This window comes from Phodopus roborovskii, unplaced genomic scaffold, assembly GCF_943737965.1.
Source record: "Phodopus roborovskii unplaced genomic scaffold, PHOROB, whole genome shotgun sequence".
NCBI lineage: Eukaryota > Metazoa > Chordata > Mammalia > Rodentia > Cricetidae > Phodopus > Phodopus roborovskii.
Genome location: NW_026126410.1, coordinates 38,348,824 through 38,369,791, shown reverse-complemented (window position 1 = coordinate 38,369,791; position 20,968 = coordinate 38,348,824). Strand labels below are relative to the sequence as shown.

The 20,968-nt window shown below is 35.7% G+C and overlaps 1 pseudogene; it reads left to right on the top strand.

Annotated features, from left to right (window-relative positions):
- The first annotated feature begins 10,476 nt into the window (after positions 1-10,476).
- On the top strand, positions 10,477-12,898 carry LOC127220790 (Y-box-binding protein 1-like; annotated as a pseudogene).
- Positions 12,899-20,968: the final 8,070 nt, after the last annotated feature.

The window sequence follows — 20,968 nt, the reverse complement described above, 5'->3', positions numbered from 1 at the left end:
CACCATTTTGAATTTTAATACCATCTGTTACATTGGTCCCAGATATGTGACTCTATGCAATGACACCTGTATCATTTAGAATTCGATTCTATGCCTCCTATCTTCTTCGACTTAAACTCAATAGAGAATTAATGAAGAGACAATATAACTAAATAAAACTTTTATTTGCATTGCATGACCGCATGATAACTTGAGAATATTAAAAGTGATGTTAGCCTTGGGAGAGATGGTGTCGTGGTTAAGGTTCCTGATGCAAGTGCGTAGGCCACAGTTGGGATCCCTGAGACCAAAGTAAAAGCTAGAGACATGACACCACATTTGTAATTCCAGAACATGGAAGGCAGAGAATGGAGATCTCATTCCCAAGCTGGCTGGCATCCCTGTGTCATTGTCAGCTAGTTCTGAGTTCATTGACAGCTCCATCCCCATGAGTTAGAGAGCCATGGACGAAGACTACTAATGACAACAGCAGCCCCCCCCACTCACTCACTCACCCACCAACACACATTCACCAGCACATATGTGAACAAACACGTGGACTCATACCTGTGTACACGTACCCACACATACCCAAACATGTATGTGCACTACATATCCATGTTCATGATTAAAAAAAAAAGTGATGTACTCAGACAGGAAGGATATGTACAGGCAAGAATGCTACAGGGAGATTATACAATTTTATCATACAAAGTGCTGCATTTTCTCCATACTTTTAAAGCATATAGATAATTATTATTATTGTTGTTATTATTCAATTTTATAAAATGACATACTTTGTGCTCATTTTTCATTTTTTTATGTAAGTATCCTACTTTTTTCTTATTATGTTATTTTTTAACACCCCACTAAAGAGATTAAAATAAATACAGGGTTACTGTCTTGTCACTTAAATGTAAGCTGTGTACTGCTTCTGTAGATAATTTTTTGTTGTTTTCCCCCTTCCCCCTAAATATTTTCTCTATATTTTTGCCACTGGGTAACATCATTTTTTTAGTCTTTCACTTATTGCTCATTCATGAATTGGTGAAACAGAAGACCAAATAAAATTCAGGGCTGGAAATTCCTTTGCTATAATATATTTTAGTGTAACAAATCTGCATTTGTGATTTATTAACATGCTAGTACTTGCTGATAGTATTCAGAGAAGGCAACTAAATGAAGGGGAATTTATTTTCCAGTCCTTTAAATGTGATAATTGTTTATAGCTGGTTACCACAAACTGCTGAAAGGAGTCAAATCTCCTCGCTAACATTGAATGTCATGTTATGTTACCAAGCCTCTCCTGTATAAATACATAGTTCACTGAAAAGTTGTCTAGGTCATCACAACACACACACATACACACATATGTATATGTGTGTGTATGTGTATGTGTTCATGCATACATACATACATGCATGCATATACACACACACATACACACACACAACAAAATAATCATTCTGGTGAAGTATTGACACTCAAGAAATTTTCTCCATTTTAGAATGTGCTCCTTTAAAATTATGGCTTGTGTCCTTCAAGTTGGTACTCTTGAACATTTCTTTTCTAAAGTATATATTAATCCTTCAGGAAAGAAATCCAAATTGGAATGCTGATATCTTTAAGGAGGTGTTATCTCATTCAGGCTTGACTCATAGAAAATGTTTGGCATTGTGTATTATTACAGCTCCAGGAAAGTAATTTAAAAAATTGTTTGATTTTAAGATAGTGATATTGGTGACCTCACTACATCTTCCAAAAGTCCTGAATCTTAAGTGCCAAAGAGATTATTTGTTAGAAATGAGGGATTTGGGAGGTGATTAAGGCTTTGTTTTCATCTGATGATTTTTTAATAAAGGGTATGAAGAAGGAAGATATGCTTTCCTCCTTCCCCAACTGACACTATACCTGATGTTCTTACATGCTGTAGGCTCCAAGGTCTTTACTCCTGCTCATTAACGGTCCTCCTCTGTACAATTTCCTCTGTGACCTCTTTGTGACAGAGTTATAGGGCCAAGCTAAACACTTCACTAATCTGTATATTATTCAAACATTATGAATATTTTGCCAAGCAAGGATACTTGGTTCCTATTTTGTGAAAAGCAGTTTTCTTATATTTTTGTTAAAATTACCTTCATTTTATCATTAAATATACTTTTAATGATTAGATTCAGGTACTATGTAAGGCCAATGAACATATATGAAGGCATAGCTATAGATATAATCTTATAACTAAGAATATATAAAACCACACTAGTCCAAAAGTAATTAAAGCACAATTTATAAAATAATGAGCTTGAAATAGGTGCCCCATGTGGACAAACTGATCTGAAAGACATGGGTTATTTACAGAAAATCACAGTGCCAGGCACAGGATACCACCCTATCAGTTAATTGACAGGGAGGCCCCAGAGTTAACCAAAACAACCCAAATGACAGCTATTGCTGTTGTTTGTTTATTAAAATAAATGGTAAGACCCTATTGTTTAAGACACTGTACACCTTCCCAGTAGGGCCTAAAGAAATCAGTCTTGAACTAACTCGGAAATACTTACTGCTAGCTAGCTGTCACAGTGCTGAAGGACTATGAAACTACTAAGAAGGCCTTTTGAGATAAAAAAAAATGTATCAGTGATATCTCCAGGGTCTGACCCTGAATGCTACAATACTGACCTACAAGAAAAGATATACTCACTGATGTAATTGTAGCAAGGCTGCTTATGGGGTAACCAAATGCTTAATGGAATATGATCAATGACAAATATCATTGGAATATGATTAATAACAAATTAGATGATGACTTAACTTACAGAAAATTAAATATTTTATTTGGTGAGATATTAAAAATGTATAAATAATATACAAACACAGGAAAAAATTAATATTATTTTGGTCTTATAACTATAATAAAAATATAGCAGGATTTGAGGCCTGGTGCACATGAAGGAATGTAAAAACTGACAAAACCCATGGCAAATGATGTCATAGGGTCTAGGTAAGACGTGTTGATATTTTTTTTGCTGAATGGTCATGTCACCACACTGCTCATATATGTCTATGTTCACATCCATACATCTGTAATCTTCTTGGTCTCAGTTTCTCATTTCATAAGGTAGTTGTTAATTCTCATTTCAAAGGGTAGTTGTTAATGCAGATAGCTATAACCATTATAAATGCTCTGAATAACCAAATGAGAGATAAGTCTTAGATAATTATTGTATTAACTCTCCCACTGAAGCTCAATGAGCATCAAGGAAGAGATGCCAGAAAGTGTTTAAGAGTTGAAGGATGGGGAAGACTTCTATTAAAAAATTAGTTTCTGGACATGCCATAGATGTTATATTCAAGAACTTACAGCAAGTATGGTTTTCATCTAAGACCATCACAAGGTCAATAGATCTAAATATTCAAGCATGGAGGGTAGAGGGACTTTCAATTTCTATTATCCCAATTAAGAATTAATGAGAGTTAATAGTTGCCGGAGGAAGAAGAGTCACTTTTTTTTGTGTTGTTCAATCATCTCAGGTAAGTTGCTGCTGTCTCAGTGGATAACACTATATGCATGCATATATGAGCTGCACTGTTGGATTTAACCAGTTGTGAGGAAGATAAGAGATATTCTTGTTTCAGGATCTGAGGGAGCTGGAGTTGGGGTCATATGTGACCAAGAGACACTATATGCATGTGTGATATTTCTTAAAAAATATAAAATACATTTCCTTTGATAAACACCAATCATAACGTAGCTTGGGCATTAATATGACATTAAAATGCATGGGAAGTACAGGAAGAATCCAGATTGCTCAGTGGGTAGAGGAATTTGATGTCAAGTCTGGTGACTTGAGTTTGAACCCCATAAATTTCATGATAAAAGAAAAAGACTGATTCACTCAAGCTGTCCTCTGATCTATGCATGCTGCTGTGCCATGAATAAGCAACCCCGAATACACTCAGACAAAAGAAAAATTATACATATATGTATATATGTACATATATATACACATATATATTCTAGATAATTTATATGAATATATTTTAAGTAAGGTAGAATTATTTCCCTGAAAATCATTAACAATTTCAATAAAAAATTTACAAAAGAAGACTATAGTTGCAAAACTTAATTCCATGATAAATCAAGGAAATGAAGCAAAGATTAATAATTCAGTCTACAAATGTTTATGGCAGCATTTTCTTGTTGGGTACACACACACACACACACACACACACACACACACACACACACAAATAAAATAAAAATAAAAATCTCCGTAGAAAAGTCTAGCAAAAAATCCTAGAAGCAAATAAAACATCTCACCAAGCAAAAGGAATTCCATCTAGAATTGTGGGGTTTGGGAAATGATTCTACATAAAGTTACACAAATACACAGCTGTTAAACTGGCACTAAGAACTTTGTCATTCAAAACAAAAGTCACCAAGATGTCTCTATTCATTTTGTTACTAGTTGTTATTGAAGAAATGAAATTAGTTTTCAGTTTTATATCATACATATATATGTATGTGTGTGTGAAAATACGTGTTTTAACAACCAATAAACCCTATTAAATATAGTTTGTTTTTATACTATGAATTTCTGAATTAAAACAATACAAATTACTACTATAAGTTTTTATTTCTTAGTTTTCTAATGTCTATCTTTTCAGGGCTGCTTGCATAAAATTCTAATATAGTGATTTATTTTATTTTTGTTCATGGACAGTCAAGAGATATAAAATGACAGCAATTCCCCTGTCTCTGCACATAGGCTAGGGTCTACTATGGTTCTTAGGCTTGGTTGGGATTTTTTGCTATAAGGAGAGAAAAGCACCTTTGGCCCCAATGGAGTTCAAACCTGAAAAGATTATTCTCTGAGGAGACTGAAACTGTGTCTTGAGACTTTAATTGAACCAGATGAACCATAACTTCCTTTTTTTGAAAGCCCTGCCCCTGTGTCATGTCTGGCATAAGACCTTAGATCCTGTAATTGAAAGCTAAAGTAGAATCACCTTGATATTCATATAGAGAAAATCCAGAAATGTGAAATATATATTACACTAATACCAATATTTCCACTAATAAAATTTTAGTATTTTTTCCCTTTATGTTTAATACCATCCACAAATAAGGTTCTCAGAAGTGTGTAGAGTAGGGAGAACTTTACAAACTTCAGTGGCAGCAATGGATTGGATTCTAAGCTCAAGAAACAGAGAGTTCATAACATCCTCTCTCAAAATTGAATCAGAAAAATAGCAGAGGCATAGGATGCATATCTCAGGGGTGGAAAATTTACTGAGCAGTAGAGAAGGTCCTGGGTTCAATTCCAGCCCTGAGTGGAAAAAACAAAAACAAAAAAACATTGCTCTGGGGAATGTGAGGAATGTGCAGAGTCCAGCAATTTCTCGCACTCAAGTACCTGGAAGATTTGGGATCAGTCAAGAAGTAAAAGATGTGAATTATAGGCTGGTAATCCTTTGCTCTATGTCTAAAGTCCATATATGATCAAGTATATACCATGTTACTCTTTGTGTGACTGGGTTACCTCATTCAGGATGGTTTTCAAGTTCCATCCACTTGCCTGAGAATTTCAATATTCCATTGTTTTTTTCTTGCAGAGTAGTGTTCCATTGTGTAAATGTGCCAAATCTTCTTTATCCTTTAATTCACACCGCCAGAGAAACTAAGATACAAGGAGGATTCTAAGAGATTCATATAAGGTCCCTCACAGAAGGGGAAAGGAACAAGATCTCCTGAGCATATTGGGAGTGGGGGGGGGGTGAGTGGAGAGGGAGTTAGGAGAAAGAGAAGTGGAGGAGAGTAAAGCACGTGAGACTAGAAAGATTGAATCAGGGGAGGAATATATATATATGAGAGAGAGAGAGAGAGAGAGAGAGAGAGAGAGAGAGAGAGAGCATAAATGAGGGAGCCATTATAGGTTTAAAGAGAAAACCGACTCTAGAGAAATGTCTAGAGACCTACAAGACTGACTCCAACTAACAATTTGAGCAACAGTGGAAATGCACCTCCCTAATAATGAGATCGACAACTAACCTATCCACCATCATAGAGCTCTCATCTAGTAGTTGATGGAAACAGAAGCAGACACCCACAGCTAAACACTAAGATGAACTGGAATCCAGATGCGGAGAGGGAGGAAAAGACCAGACTACAGAAACCCACAGAGACAGTTGACCTGAACAAGGAGAAGCTACTTGGCCCCCAGACTGATAGCTGGGAATCCAGCATGGGACTGACTCAGACCTCCCTAACATGGGTCTCAGCTAGAAGGCCTGGGCAGTCTAAGGGACCTCAGATAGTGGAACCAGGATGTATTGCTGGTGTACAAAAGGACTTTGGGGGTACATCCCCCATTGTGGGATATTCCATTAATCTAGTGACAGGAGAGAAGGCCTAGTCCATATTACAAATGACTTGACAGATTTAGATGCCATCTCTCCGTGTATTTGTGCAATCTACTTTTTACACTGTCCATTAACAACAAGACGTAGTGATTCATTCTGGCACACAATTTTGCTTCTCATTGTGTTCAAAGATATGTAGAGAAATGAATGCTTCTCAGTAGCATAGATTACTTTCAACTTGCTAAGAAATTTCAGGCAGCAATAAAAAGAGCTGAATTGTTCCTCTTATTAGGAGCTGAAGACATTGGGATCATAAATCAATTATTTCCTATACATCAGAGCTGTTCATTTCTACCACTGAAGACATCACTTTAATGTGGCATGAAAGTGAACAGATTATTGAATTACACTCTGTAAAACAACCAGAGCTTTCAGGATCTATGGTGGTGTAGTCATTTCCTGATGTTTCTGTTTCCCTGACTAGTCCCATCTTCAACTAATCACAACCATGTACACATATATACATACATTAGCACATGCATAGACATAGATGGACATGCTCATATATAGACACAGAGACATTCCCTGCAAACATTAACATATACACAGAACAGCACCCTCAAATAAGATGTACAAACACAAGAACACATAGACATACTCCATATCGTGTTAGCATATAAATGCTGCATTAATTAGGCATTTTTTTGAGAATCATGATAGATTTTCCAATAACTTTGTTATACTTTGAGTATATTCAGGCATGAACATTGTAATCTATGTCAGAAAATAAAATAAAACATATGAATCAATACATAAGGATGGAAAGGTTCTAAAGTCACCATGTAGCATATTTTGTTTTCAATTCATTGCTCTTCTTTAAAGTCCACATGAAATACTTTAACTCTGAAAAGGTCATTTCAGTTGGTCTTTTATGATTAATTACCACATCTCCAGGACAGTATGTTCAGGGAAATGAGAGAGCTTGTTCACATCTCTTGTGCATTGTTATCAACATAATATTTTAATAAGGCAAATTAAATGCAATAGTGCTGTGAAAGACAACTTAACTGTCAGAGGCTTCACATTTTGGTGACAAAAATAATTTTTAAGAAACCAAAGACAATTTCTGTCAGGAAACTAAATCCATAAATCTACCATATGTAGCTTAGGAGTTATGATAGAAGAAAAATACATTTCTAATGTAATAATGCAATGCTTTTCTGCTTACAATGATACCCTTAAAAAGACAAATTATGTTTTTGCTTGAAAATTACACAGCATATCTTAAACATTTGGCATTTATTATAATTATTATTTAGGGTAACAGAGTCTCATGCATCACTGGTGACAAAGAAACATGACAAACTAAAATTCCGATAGTTCAGTTGTTACAGATATGAAACTAATGCAATAATGGTTTTTAATATTAATAATTTGTTGCTGATTTGGGTTGTATTTTACTGAAGAGTTTTGCATTTCTTTCTAACAAGGAAATTGGAGTGCTCTTGTTATTGCTACTTTTGATCTGGGTTTGGAATATGGAATATGGGCAGTAATGTATTTGTAGAATGTGTGAAGGAGTCTTCCCACCTCTCCTACTTTGGAGAGTTAGGTTCAGAAAATTTGCTATTAATTTACAATTGATTCATGAATCTTATGATAGAATATAAAGGTGAGTCCATCTTGGTCTTGTGTTGTTTTTATTTTGATAGTGACTACTTATTCAATTTCTGTCAATAACTTTTCCTATTTAGACACTATCAAACATCTATTTACTGATGGTGTGGAATTGATGACAAATCAAATAATTCAGCTCAACTCTTGATTGGTTAATCAATGAGTTTACTAGTGTTACTGCTTATCTGGCAGACTTAAAGGCAGGTTTACCATCCAAAATCACACCTGAGTATGGCTGAGAACTGTATTCCTCTTCAACTTGTGAGCAAAATCCACTGAAGAGAATCTCCTCGTTCCCTGACTGTGTACTGCTTTTGAAACACTTGGGACAGTGTTAGGAATATTAAATTTTCTTTACTGTTTGGAACCTTGTATGCTTCATTAGTTTTCTGTGTCTCATAAGATTATTTCAGTGTAGAAGAAACAGTTTCACTGCAATGCCATTGATTCATTTTAGATTTCTTTTGAAGTTTCCATTTTATTTGTTTGTTTTTGAGATTGTTACTGAATTACAGTATTTCTCCTTATATTTTATCCCTTTATACACTGTCTTATACCTTTCTCCACTCCTCTGGAAGTTCAGAATCTCCTTTTTAATTAATCATTATTACATGTATATATGTACTTGTATGAACATTAAATATAATCTTTTGAGTACATATAACTAGCATGTTTGTATGTTTTCAGGGCTGACTGTTTAGTAACAGAAAAATTGTCTGCTCTTCTCTGGAGAGGGTCACATCCTTGCTCCCAAGTTTACCTTACAGTTGAAGTTCCTTAGGATTTTCCATGTGCAGAATGGTTTGTTCATTGATGCAATACTTGTTTGGCTCATGCTTGTGTGCTTAGGTGTGTGAGACTACACAGGTATTACTTTCAATGTTACTAGAAGACACAATCTCATAGCAAAGTTCCCGATACTCTGACTCTTACAATTTTTCTACCCTTCCCCTTTTCCACAACATTCCCCAAGCCTCAGATGTGGGAGTGTTTTGTAAATGCATCTATAGGGTTGGGCTCCACAACTCTGCATTCTGGTTGTCTGTAGCAGTCTACATCTGTTACAAAGAGAAGTTTCCTTGATGAGGGGTGAAGAATACACTTATCCGTGAGTATAAAGACAAATGTTCGTAGATTATTGTTAATCATTATACTGGTTTACTAAGTTGGCTTTTATGAGTATCTTAATGCAATATTGGTACTCATGTATGTTTAGGAATCTGTTTTTAATATCATATAATTTTTTGAGATGTAAAATTTATGATTTCATTAATTTATGTTTCTCTTTTCTTTGTATAGTTTGGCTAATAAAATATATGCAAATTATCAGATTTAACTATTGATAATATTCAGGCATCTGTACTGGCCTGTCCTTGGGGTTCTGACAGGATACGCCCTCAGCTGCAGCCACTAAGTGCACTAAGGGCACCACCTGTGCATATTCACTATGTTCCCTTTTAAAAAGGCCCTGCCCACCTCCCATCCTCTCTCTCTCTCCTCTGCATATCTCTCTGTCTCTCTCACCTCTTCTCTTTCTCTCTCTACCTCTCTCTTCTCTTCTGCAGCTTGCTACTGTTCCCAGAGGTCATCCTCCCCTCTCTCTCCCCCATTTTTCTATTCACTTACCTCCAATTAAAAAAAATCCTCCTCCAAAGCTCTGTCTCTTGTGTGCCTTTTGTGCAATTTGGAGGTAGGCCTGGTTGGCCTGGAATTAGCTCTTGTAGACCAGGAAACTCACAGTGATCAACCTGCCTCCCAAGTACTGGGATTAAATGTGTGTACCACCACTGCATGTCCTGCCCGTTTCTTCTCTCTCTTTCTCTCTCTTTCGTTGTGTGTCATTTTTTAAAGTTATTGTAATTATAGCTATTGACCTTTTTATCTAAACATTTTAATAACAAATTATATATTGTATTTAAATCAATGTAGAATGATAATACTTAATTCTTTGATTTTTAAGAGATTTGCTAATCATTTTTGATAATATATGTGTGTAAATTAGTTCATTATGGAATGTCAGTATTTCATTAAATCCTACTGTCTGTATAACAGAATTTGTGAAAATATCTTCACATATAGAGAATATCTTAAAATAGTGTAACAAATGACTATATTTGCATATGTGACTCATACGATATAAATACTTGCCTCAGATATTTCTTTATTAAAGTCTTGTGATTTTAGTGGTGGGAAATGAATTGTAAAAAACAATATTTTTTAAATGACCAAAAGTAACTATATGTAGTTATAGAATGGTAGAAGAAAAGACATAATAATAAAAAGAACAATTCAAATCCACAAATAATAGACAAACAGGGAGGTCACAGAATTTACAATTGATTTAAGTGTCATTTTTACCAGGCAACAGGGTGCTTACATACATGTTCTATAGCTCAATATTTAGATTATTAGCTTTGTCATTTATACATCTGCTTTAAATCTCCCCTCTTTCTTAGGACAATGTTGGAGATTTCATTTCAGTAAGTGGATTTTATTTTCAGGTAGAAATATACCCTACATGAGACACTGCCTCTCACAATGTATGGTTTCATTTTGTCATTGTTTTTCTTCATTACTCAGAATTGTCTCATCAGGTACAACTACATCTTACCTGTATCTTTTTCCTTCCATCATGCTAACCAGTCTTGGCCCTCTGAGAACAATCTAATCATGAGAAAATATGCAAGTTTGCAGAACAGCAACTCACAAAGCAGGGACAGAGCAGAGGGTGTGATACAATGCAGGCTGAAAGTGTCACAGTTTTATTTTCTCTAATGTAGTGACCCTCTCACTTTTGTTTTAAGTCTACGAAAGAATAGTGTGGGCTTTACCTTAAAAGATTAGGATAGGGGAAGGGTATGGCCTTGATGGGAGATGTCATTCTATAAATATGTTTCTCCCATTGGTTAATGAATAAAGCACTGTTGGCCAATAGGGAAGCAAGATAGGCAGGACTAGGAGACTAGGAGAAGAGAGGAAGTAGTAGGGAGGAGTTCCAAGATGGAGAGCAGAGAGAGAAGAACGCCAGTCCTTCTTTCTGGTAAGATAAGACCACATGGAAGTACTTAGATTAATAGAAATGGGTTAATATTTAAGACAGAATTAGCCAATAAGAAACACTAGTAACAGGTTAACAGCATTATATCTAATACAGAGTCTCAATGTATTATTTGGGGTTGGTGCAGTGGTGAGTCCAGACTGACAGGGAAAAAAACCAACTCAAAACAAAATGGTGTCCAACCTGGATTGAAGAACTTTCACTTAAAACTTAACAAAAGCTTTAAAAAGGGTTTTAGAAACAAAAGAACAGAGACAAGAAAGGCTTCTTGGTAGCAGCATTTTACTGGGTTGGACTCTGTTTTGCTAGAGAAAAGCAAAGATTTTCGAGGCTCCTTTAAGGGAGGTTTCGTAACACAGTATAAGCAGCTAAAAACCATGGAAGGTTTAAAGAGCTCTGCTAACAACTGAATGGTGTGTATGAGAGCTGGCAATGGCAGTGACCACATCTCCATGGTGGCAGCATGCTGCCTGATGGCAGCATAGACCAAGGCAGTAAGCACAGCTCTCAGTTCTGGTGGTAAAATCACCCGCCAGCCGCCATCTTGGATAGACCATAGCTAATGCAGCTTGGCTTTCATTTTAGCAATGCTGTTTACCAGATAAAAGACTCATGGCTACAAAAAATAAAGATTTACACTAAAGACAGATTCATTTTAAGAAAAACCTCTAAAGGTTTACATTGTGTTTTAAAATATACATAGACTTGGGAGAGAAAAAGAATAAAATGATTTTAAAAAGACAGAGAATAAGTTCGATCTGTAGCAGGTGCGGAGAGCAGACCCCAGAGAGCCCTGAGAACCCCACCTCTGCTACAGGCCTAATCACCATCACATCCCAGGAGGAGTCTCAGCTGTTACCACCTGCCCCAGTTATCACAACACAACCATTAGCTGGGAGGCCGAGACCCAGCAGCCTACTCCCCCCTCCCAACGCCCTCATTGTCGCCAACACCAAGCCTGGCTTAGTGCTGGCCCTGGTGGCCTCACATCGGCGCTGACTGGGACAAGAAGGTCATTGCAAGGAAGGTTTTGGGAACAGTAAAATGGTTTACTGTAAGGAATGGATATGGTTTCATCAACAGGAATGACACCAAGGAAGACTTATTTGTACACCAGACTGCCATAAAAAAGAATAACCCCAGGAAGTACCTTCGCAATGTGGGAGATGGAGAGAATGTGGAATTTGATATTGTTGAAGGAGAAAAGGGTGCCAGGCAGCAAATGTTACAGGCCCTGGTGGAGTTCCAATTTAAGGCAGTAAATATGCACAGACCATAACCATTATAGACTCTATCCATGTCGTAGGGGTCCTCCACGTAATTACTAGCAAAATTACCAGAATAGTAAGAATGGGGAAAAGAATGAGGGATCGGAATGCTCTCCTAAATGTCAAGCCCAACAATGCCAGGCCTATCTCAGGCGAAGGTTCCCACCTTACTACTTGAGGAGACCCTATGGGTGACTATCACAGTATTCCAACCCTCCTGTACAAGGAGAAGTGATGGATGGTTCTGACAACCAGGGCGCAGGAGAGCAAGGTAGACCAGTGAGACAGAATATGTATCAGGGTTACAGACCACGATTCCGCAGGGACCCTCCTCGCCAAAGACAGCCTAGAGAGGATGGCAATGAAGAGGACAAGGAAAATCAAGGAGATGAGACCCAGGATCAGCAGCCACCTCAACGTCGGTATCACCACAACTTCAATTACCAACGCAGACGCCAGAGAACTCTAAACCACAAGATGGCAAAAAGACAAAAGCAGCTGATCCACAGCTGAGAATTTGTACGCTCCTGAGGCTGAGCAAGATGGGGCTGAGTAAATGCCTGCTTACCATCTCTATCATCATCCGGTTTGGTCATCCAACAAGGAGAAATGAATATGAAATTCCAGCAATAAGAATGAACAAAGATTGGAGCTGAAGACCTTAAGTACTTGCTTTTAGCCCATTGACCAGAAACACTATAACCTCCTGCATTACCTATGCAGCATGGGGTTTTTATTATTTTTACCTAAAGATATCTCTTTTTGGTAATGACAAATGTGTTTATTAAAAAGAAAAATGTCTGTTTTTTCTCAATACACCTTAAATGTTATTTTAAATTGTTTCATATCTGCTCAAGTTGAGATATTTAAGAACTTCACTTTTAATTTTTAATAAAAAGTTTACAATTTGATTTCTTTCAAGAAAAAAAGTCAACAAACTGCAAGCACCTGTTAATAAAGGTCTTAAATAATAATAATAATAATAATAATAATAATAATAATAATAATAATAATAATAAAAGACAGAGTGTAGCTGCCTGTGGTGGCACACACCTTTAATTCCAGCACTCAGGAGACAGAGGCAAACCGATCTCTGTGATTTCAAAGTAAACCTGGTATACAGAGTGAATTCCAGAATGGATAAAAGTTACACAGAGAAACCCTGTCTCAAAAAATGGAAAAATAGAAGTAGAAGAAATAGAATCATAAAAAGGCCATGTAAAGATGGAAAGCACAGAGAAACTTTGGATACTATATGCTGTTCTGTTATCTTTAAATTATTTGACTGCTGAGGAAATAACTGTGAAAAGAAATGCTGCTGGGTTAGTTCAAATTATATATTTTAAAAATGCTTTGACTTCAAAATTTAAGTCTAAGGATAGGTTACTGGGGGAAAGGATTTCTATTTTTTTTTTTCCACAGAACACCATCCCCTCTCTCTGGTAAGATAAGACCATGTGGAAGTACTTAGATTAATAGAAATGGGTTAATATTTAAGACAGAGCTAGCCAATAGGAAACACTAGTAACAGGTCAACAGTTTTATATATAATACAGAGTCACAGTGTATTATTTGGGGCTGGTGCAGTGGTGAGTCCAGAATGGCAGGGAAAAAAAAATATACTCATAACATATGACATTCTAGTGTTTTCTTGACACAGAAGCCTTAACAACAGCCATTTTGAGCCCAGAAGTAGTGGATGCTATTAATTTTTTTTTTGTCATAAGGGAAAATAAATGAAACAAAGCTACCATATTCTATGAAAATGTTTGAAAATAACTTTTTTATTCTGCTCTGTAAATTAACCAACAGTTATATTTGTCATATGTGTACATTGGGAGAAAACTGAAGCTTCAGCTTTGCAAATGAATTGTATGCATGTAGCATTTAAGGCTTCGGGTGATTGTAACTTCCCACCAAGGTGTTAATGAAGTAGGTTTGATTTTTAAATCGCAGATAAAATAATATCATAATAAATACAATCATAGGTTAAATACTAATATAACATTTCAAAAAAATATTTATCCTAAAAACAGTTATGAGCAATATGCTATCATTAGAATGGAGTAAAAAGTTTCTTGATTATTCATCAGATAAATTTCCTCATTTTCCACAAATATCTATTTTGCTTGAGACATTATCTAAGTTGTCTTCTAGCCTCCCTTCTGGTTTATCAATGCTTCTGAGATTTTAATCTCTGGTTACAAAGCCACTTCTATCTTTATTATATATTTTTATTTAATTTAGAAACAATTTTATTTTATATATCAATCCCAGTTCCTTTTCCCTCCCATCCTTCCATGCCCTCCATCACCCTCCCTATCCTATCCCCTTTCCACTCCCCAGGGAGGGTGAGGTCATCCATGAGGGAACATCAAAGTTTGTCACATTATTTGGAGCAGGGCCCTCCCCTGTGTATCTAGGCTGAGAGTATCCCTCCAAAAAAAATGGGCTTCCAAAGTCCATTTATGCTTTAGGAATAAATGTTTCCACTTACAGAGGTCACTTAGACTACCCAGGCCTCCTAACTGACACGCACATTCAGCAGGCTTGGTTAGGTCCAATGGCCAGGTATGGTACTTATGCCTATATTCCTAGCAACTCAGGAAGTTGGGGCAGGATCGGTGCTTGAGAGTTCTGAGACAGCCTGCTGGGTTTCAGGTACTGCTTCCATTTTTACGTTAGCAATATTTCATACATTAATCTTTCATATTTTGTTTGAATAGCTTTATGTATCCTATTGTATGGTTTCTTATTATTTAATGATTTGAGAAAACTATACCTGAAGTACTCTGAGATTTGAAGTTCAGATTTTTAATCAGTGTTCATGTTCTGTTTTTGCCTTCTTGCTCAGCTCATCTGGTTTTATAACATGTCTCATCCTTTGGCGTGGCTGTTTGACATTATGATGAAAAATTGGAGCAGGAATATGAAACTATGTTTAATGTTTCCATTTGTCACTGAATTTGTTTTTCTGTTGGGTAGGCTATTAATTACAGGTAGATTTTCTAGAACTAAACAAAGACTGAGCAGGTATATAAAGGAATTTTGGCTTCCCTTTGTTCTTTATACATGACCTTTTGATTTTCTCAAATAATACAATCGAACAAGTTCAAGTTACAAAAGCAGGAGAAAATCAAAGTCATAAGATAAAATTAATATTCAATACTGCTTTCATTTTTCTAGAAGTCTCTTCTCTCATGCTCTTTCAAATCATTTGAATTGCAAGCTGATGAATACTTTCAAACAGAAAGTATGTGTGCATAAATTATGTGTGTGTGTGTGTGTGTGTCCCCTTACTGCCTGTTATCTTTGAGGTTATTCCCTATTTGAGAAAGAAGATATTCCTTGTGAGGAGAATTTAAAGCAATGCCATTGCTTTGTGTGTTACTTAAAAGGAATGATAACAAAATCTGCAGCACTTTACCTGCGCAATCTTCATACTCCTTTACTTACCCAGGTCAAACTGCTGTTCTGCAATTATTGCACTGAACAGAGTCCTCACTATTGAGAATGGGACATTAGATCCTTTTGTTAGGTAAGGTGTGAGATAAACTATAATGGTCTCTTCCATCTTGTGGTTTCACAATATTTTTGACGATTGTTGTAAATGAAAGGACAACTTTCATATACAATATGAAGTAAGAACAAGTTTTCTAAATGTGGTCTGTGGAAGGCTTTAATTAACAGACTAGAAAACAGTAGGAACACTTGTTTTCTTTTTACTAAAGACTTGGATTCTGGGCAATAGAAAATTTCTGAGTTGATTTTTCAGAAGAATTTTACTGAGATGAACATAATATATAACAGGATGAAATACTGTGGAATCGATAACTATGGAGTGATACACATGGATATTTGGTGTAAATTGCCTTTACAGTAAGATTCCTAAACACACACTTGGTTATTAAAAGTGTCTGGAAGCAAGTTAAAATCAGAAACAAGAGGGGCCACTCACCAAGTAACAACCAGTGGTGTTGTGTTAGAATCTTCAGATAATGACAATCTCAAACACCTTGCAAGTATGAACAAACATAATTCATGTTCATTTACACCTTGCTATAATAACACTTTTTATTAGATGATATCTAATAAGTCAGCACTGTTCTGTTGAGTAAATTCTTAACTATTCTAAAAGACATGGAATTCTCCCAAGTCACACAGGATATGTATAGGGCATTAGTTCTTTCCATGCTTTTGAGTTTTTTCAGTACTTAAGCTAGGGTTGATTAATTACATGTCTCCCAAGAGCTTTCAGTTTTGGGCTGTTTTGATTTGTTTTGAGCCTCCTTTGGATGTTTATGAAAAGTGAAGGCAAATGAATCATACATGCATACATTTATATCATAAATGCTAAAAGATAGAACAGAATTTGGCACAGGCATACATATATCTATATTGCACATCATCGGAATGTGTCACTAAACACTATTTTTCATTTATTTTAATACTTATATAAAAACAACTGGTATATAAACACAAACTTGAAATAGTTTCATTTTTATTTTGGAATTGTTTTAAGAGAGTCAAAGGAAGTAAGGAAGGAAGGAAAATAAAGGAAAAATAGGTAAAAACATTAGTAAAACCAATTTTGAAGATATTGAAGAATTTGAGTGAAACTACAGACATAGGTTTCTGTCACATCCTGCACATAAAAATAGAACTCTCTAGCTGATATATAAAAGTTGCCATATTATCTTAATGAACCTCTATATTTTTGATATTGTAAAGTCAGCTATTGCTTGAGTGAAAATAAAAGCAAATGTACAAAAGAAAACAAACAAACAAACAAAAAACAACTGGTTTCTTATTACATTGGAAGAAGACAAGTATACAAGTAAGTGATTGCATCCAAGCTGATTTATTAGTCTTCAAGCAAAGCTTTATATTTAGGAATATTTGTCAACTACCAGTAACTGGTGAACTTCTTTGTTATTTGCAGTGGAGAGGTAGTCTGAAGTAAAATCTCATCAGCTTGTGAAACTGTAGTTTATATGTGTTAAAGAATGGTTCAGAATTCTAGCAATGCTACTAGTTATCATATCCATGGAGCTGAGAACATAGGAATGAAGTAGCCTTATATAAGCATATAAAAAACCTGTTTTGTTGAAACTAAGTACATTAATTGTATCTTTATCTATGTAAAATATCACTAAACATGTTGGGAACTTCATTCTTACAGTAGCAATATTGTCTAATTCTGTGTTCATATTCATTTACACTTTGTAAAGTCAGAAGTCCTAATATTGAAATTCACTGACTATAAATAAGTTAACAAATATATGGAAATAAAGAAACAAGTAGAGAAATAAGCAAAAGATACATAATTACAATGTCCACAGGTCCAAGCTTAAGCTGTGTTGCATGGGCCTATGGTCTATGCATGATCATGAGTGTCTAGTTCCCACATTTTTCTATTCAATGTTTTTGATATTGCCTGTGATGATCTTTCTACCTGTTGTACTGGCTAAATACACATGAAAATATGTTTTTAATCAACTTAATCAATTATCTTTTTCAATGTTTTAGTAGGTTTTCAAAAATTCAGGATGAGCTATATTGCCTGGAGTTGCTTTGTTAGATGAATATTTACTGTAAATAATCTTCAGGATTTCTGTCCTGATTTAATGTCTCTACTTTAGTAGGTGAAGTTTTCTGAATGTTACATGTTTCATACCTATATATTATTTCACACATTACTAACTTTTCCCTTTTCTTTCCTCATTACTTACATTTATTCTTTCATCATTGAAATGCCAGTTCTGGCCAAGTATCTTTGTAGTGGGTTGCCTAGTCCTTTGGGCATAGGCCAAGTGTGAAATAGTTGGATGATACTATTTTTAGATTTTGAAAGAACTTTCCATACTGTACCCATAGTGGTTGCACCAGATTGAAGTATCACTATTAACTGATTAGTAGGTAATGAAAATCTGTTTATATACAGAGTGGATGTATATTCATCTCTAAAAGAAAATACAATCATGAATTTTTCAGGAAAAAATGAATTGACTGGAGACTATGTAGAGAAAATTAAGCCAAAAAGAAAAATGTTGCATTATATAATGTGTGAGTCATAGATATGAACCTTTAGGTTTTGGTGTATTATTTGTAGTATCTATGAAAATGCAAAAAGACATTATAAGAAGGCAGGAACACATCTCTAGAAAGAAGGATAGCAGGATATGAGTGTTATGGAGACACTAGAAAATGAGGATTGTCTTAACCAGGGAATGACAAATATGGCAATATAGAGGCAGAAGGAGAAGAGGTATAAATATCATGATGTTTGAAGATTGTGTGTGTGTGTGTGTGTGTGTGTGTGTGTGTGTGTGTGTAACAACAATAAACTTATAGAAAAAAGGCAACAAATGTGAGAGGGCACTGGGGTAGGAGCAATGAAAGAATTGTCAGGACATATGAGTGGAAACGTAATGTGTACAATTCTCAAATCAATTTAAAAAGTAGTTCAGAAGAATTAAAAGTTTCTACATTGCTCTTACAGTGACAATCTGTCTCATTTTAAGGAAGCATTACAAAGAGCACCTTATATCCTCAAGCTTTCATCTTTTTGGTGCTCTCTTTTAAATCTAAATCCACTTGCATTTATCTTCCCTCATTTTCCAATCAGAGGACACCACAACTGAGTGAAACTCTAACCAAATGAAACCTAAATTAGGGAGGGATTGCTTTACTTAAAGCCTCTATTATCCTCAAATAAAGTAAAATGCTTGAAATACTTCTGTACATCACTCCCTATTATCAACCCTCCCCTTACATCATCTCTGTATACCCTGCGTCTATATTCATCTCATTTCTCTTGGTATATCTGTTGCTATGCTGGTCTCCATTCTGTCTTTGGAGGAACAGACAACAAGGCATATATCTGCTTTAAAACTTGAGAATACACCCAGGTGTGGTATCATGTGCCTTTAATTTCAGCTGTCAGAAGGCAAAGACAGATAAAGCTCTCTGAGTTCAAGTCCACCCTGGCATAATTAGTAGGCTATATCCCAGGAAGTGAAACATTGAGAGAGCCTACCTCAAAAAACAACAACAGCCACAAACAGTTTTGAAAAAATAGCTTGGTGTATTTGCTTGCTTTGTATGAGAAATAAAGTCTACTGACTATACATAAGCATGACATAGATTCATCTCAGTTTCCTGACAAGTCCATGAAGCAAATTCTTCATAATAACCTGGTAATCCCTGAAGGTTCCATACCATGTCTTTTAAATTATCCATTCTGCCACTAAGAATAGCATACTTGAATTTCAAAAACCATATATGTGCATGGAAACATCCAGTCCATCAATTGTGAATCTGTTTCTCATTTTTCTATCATTAGTGGTAGCACTTCCTGTCTGTTTGAGTGCCACCTAGAAGCTAGAATGAATAATGATTATGTTCAGTCTTAAACATTTTTTAATTTCTTAGTGAAAAAAAAATCTGAGCTGTGGGGACTAGGAAGGAAAGAAAAATTGAAGGTATTATTGGCAATGATATGTGAAGAGAAAATGAAGATTGATAACACTGCAGGGGAGCTTCTGGTGGATTTTGTATTATCTTTGCTGCTGGAAAGCAAGAACGAAAGCCCAAATGTGCGAGTGGAGTCTCACTCTATGTTCTATTCTGAGGATTCTCCCTATACAGGGACAATCTTAAATCACAGGTATTTTTAATATACATTGTAATTTTATAGAAAATTGAATGCTTTCGTATACTATCTATCCATGATATTTTATTTCCATTAAACTAAAACAGAAACACATGCTCACACAGACACACACACACACACACTGAGAAAAGGGAGCCTAAACAAGGAAGTTTTATTCTTTTAGTTTTTTTATTAATAAATTGAAATGTGGAAAATTTGACTTTTAGGAGTGATAATGTCCAGAATCTACAAATATTTGTCATAAAGTGAATTTTGCCTATGCTTTCCATCCCTTCAGGGTTGGTTGAGGCAGTCCTATTATCTGTAGCATATAGTTATGTTTTTAACTGAGAGTTTATCAATCCCACCTCTGTTCCCTCCTCTCCAATTACTTCCTTGTCCTCATCTCACTTTCCCTCCCTGTTCCATGTGATCTCTGTGTTCTTTAAATGCCCTGAGTCTGCTGAGTCTTCCTGTATGTTCCTGGATTTAGAATCAGATGGTTGAGCTTGGGTGGTCTTTTACGGGCCTCATAACTGAAGACAAGTCATCAAATACCAATATCATCTCAGACAAATATGTGACAGCATGAGCACCTACACAGGCCATCCTGTGATTTTGACTAGTTTGATCTTCAGCAGACTTGGTGCAAGCAGTCACATCTGTGAGTTAATGTGTACAATGTCTGCGTCACATATGACAAAAAGATTCCAATGTCATGGGTTCCTAGAAGTGGCCCTTAGTTCTAGCTTACTTCCCCTGTATTCCATGCCTTGCACACATCTTGTATTCTATACTGTGTATGTCATTTATGTCTAGATGCTCTCTTGTCATCTTACCTCTTCCTTGGACAGTAAGAGAAGTAGGACTCATAAATAACTTCATTCACTGCATTTACTTCAGAAAATACAAGTATCACTTTGAGCATGTATTACTTCCAAATTTATTTTACTGTGCTACTGCTTTAAGGAA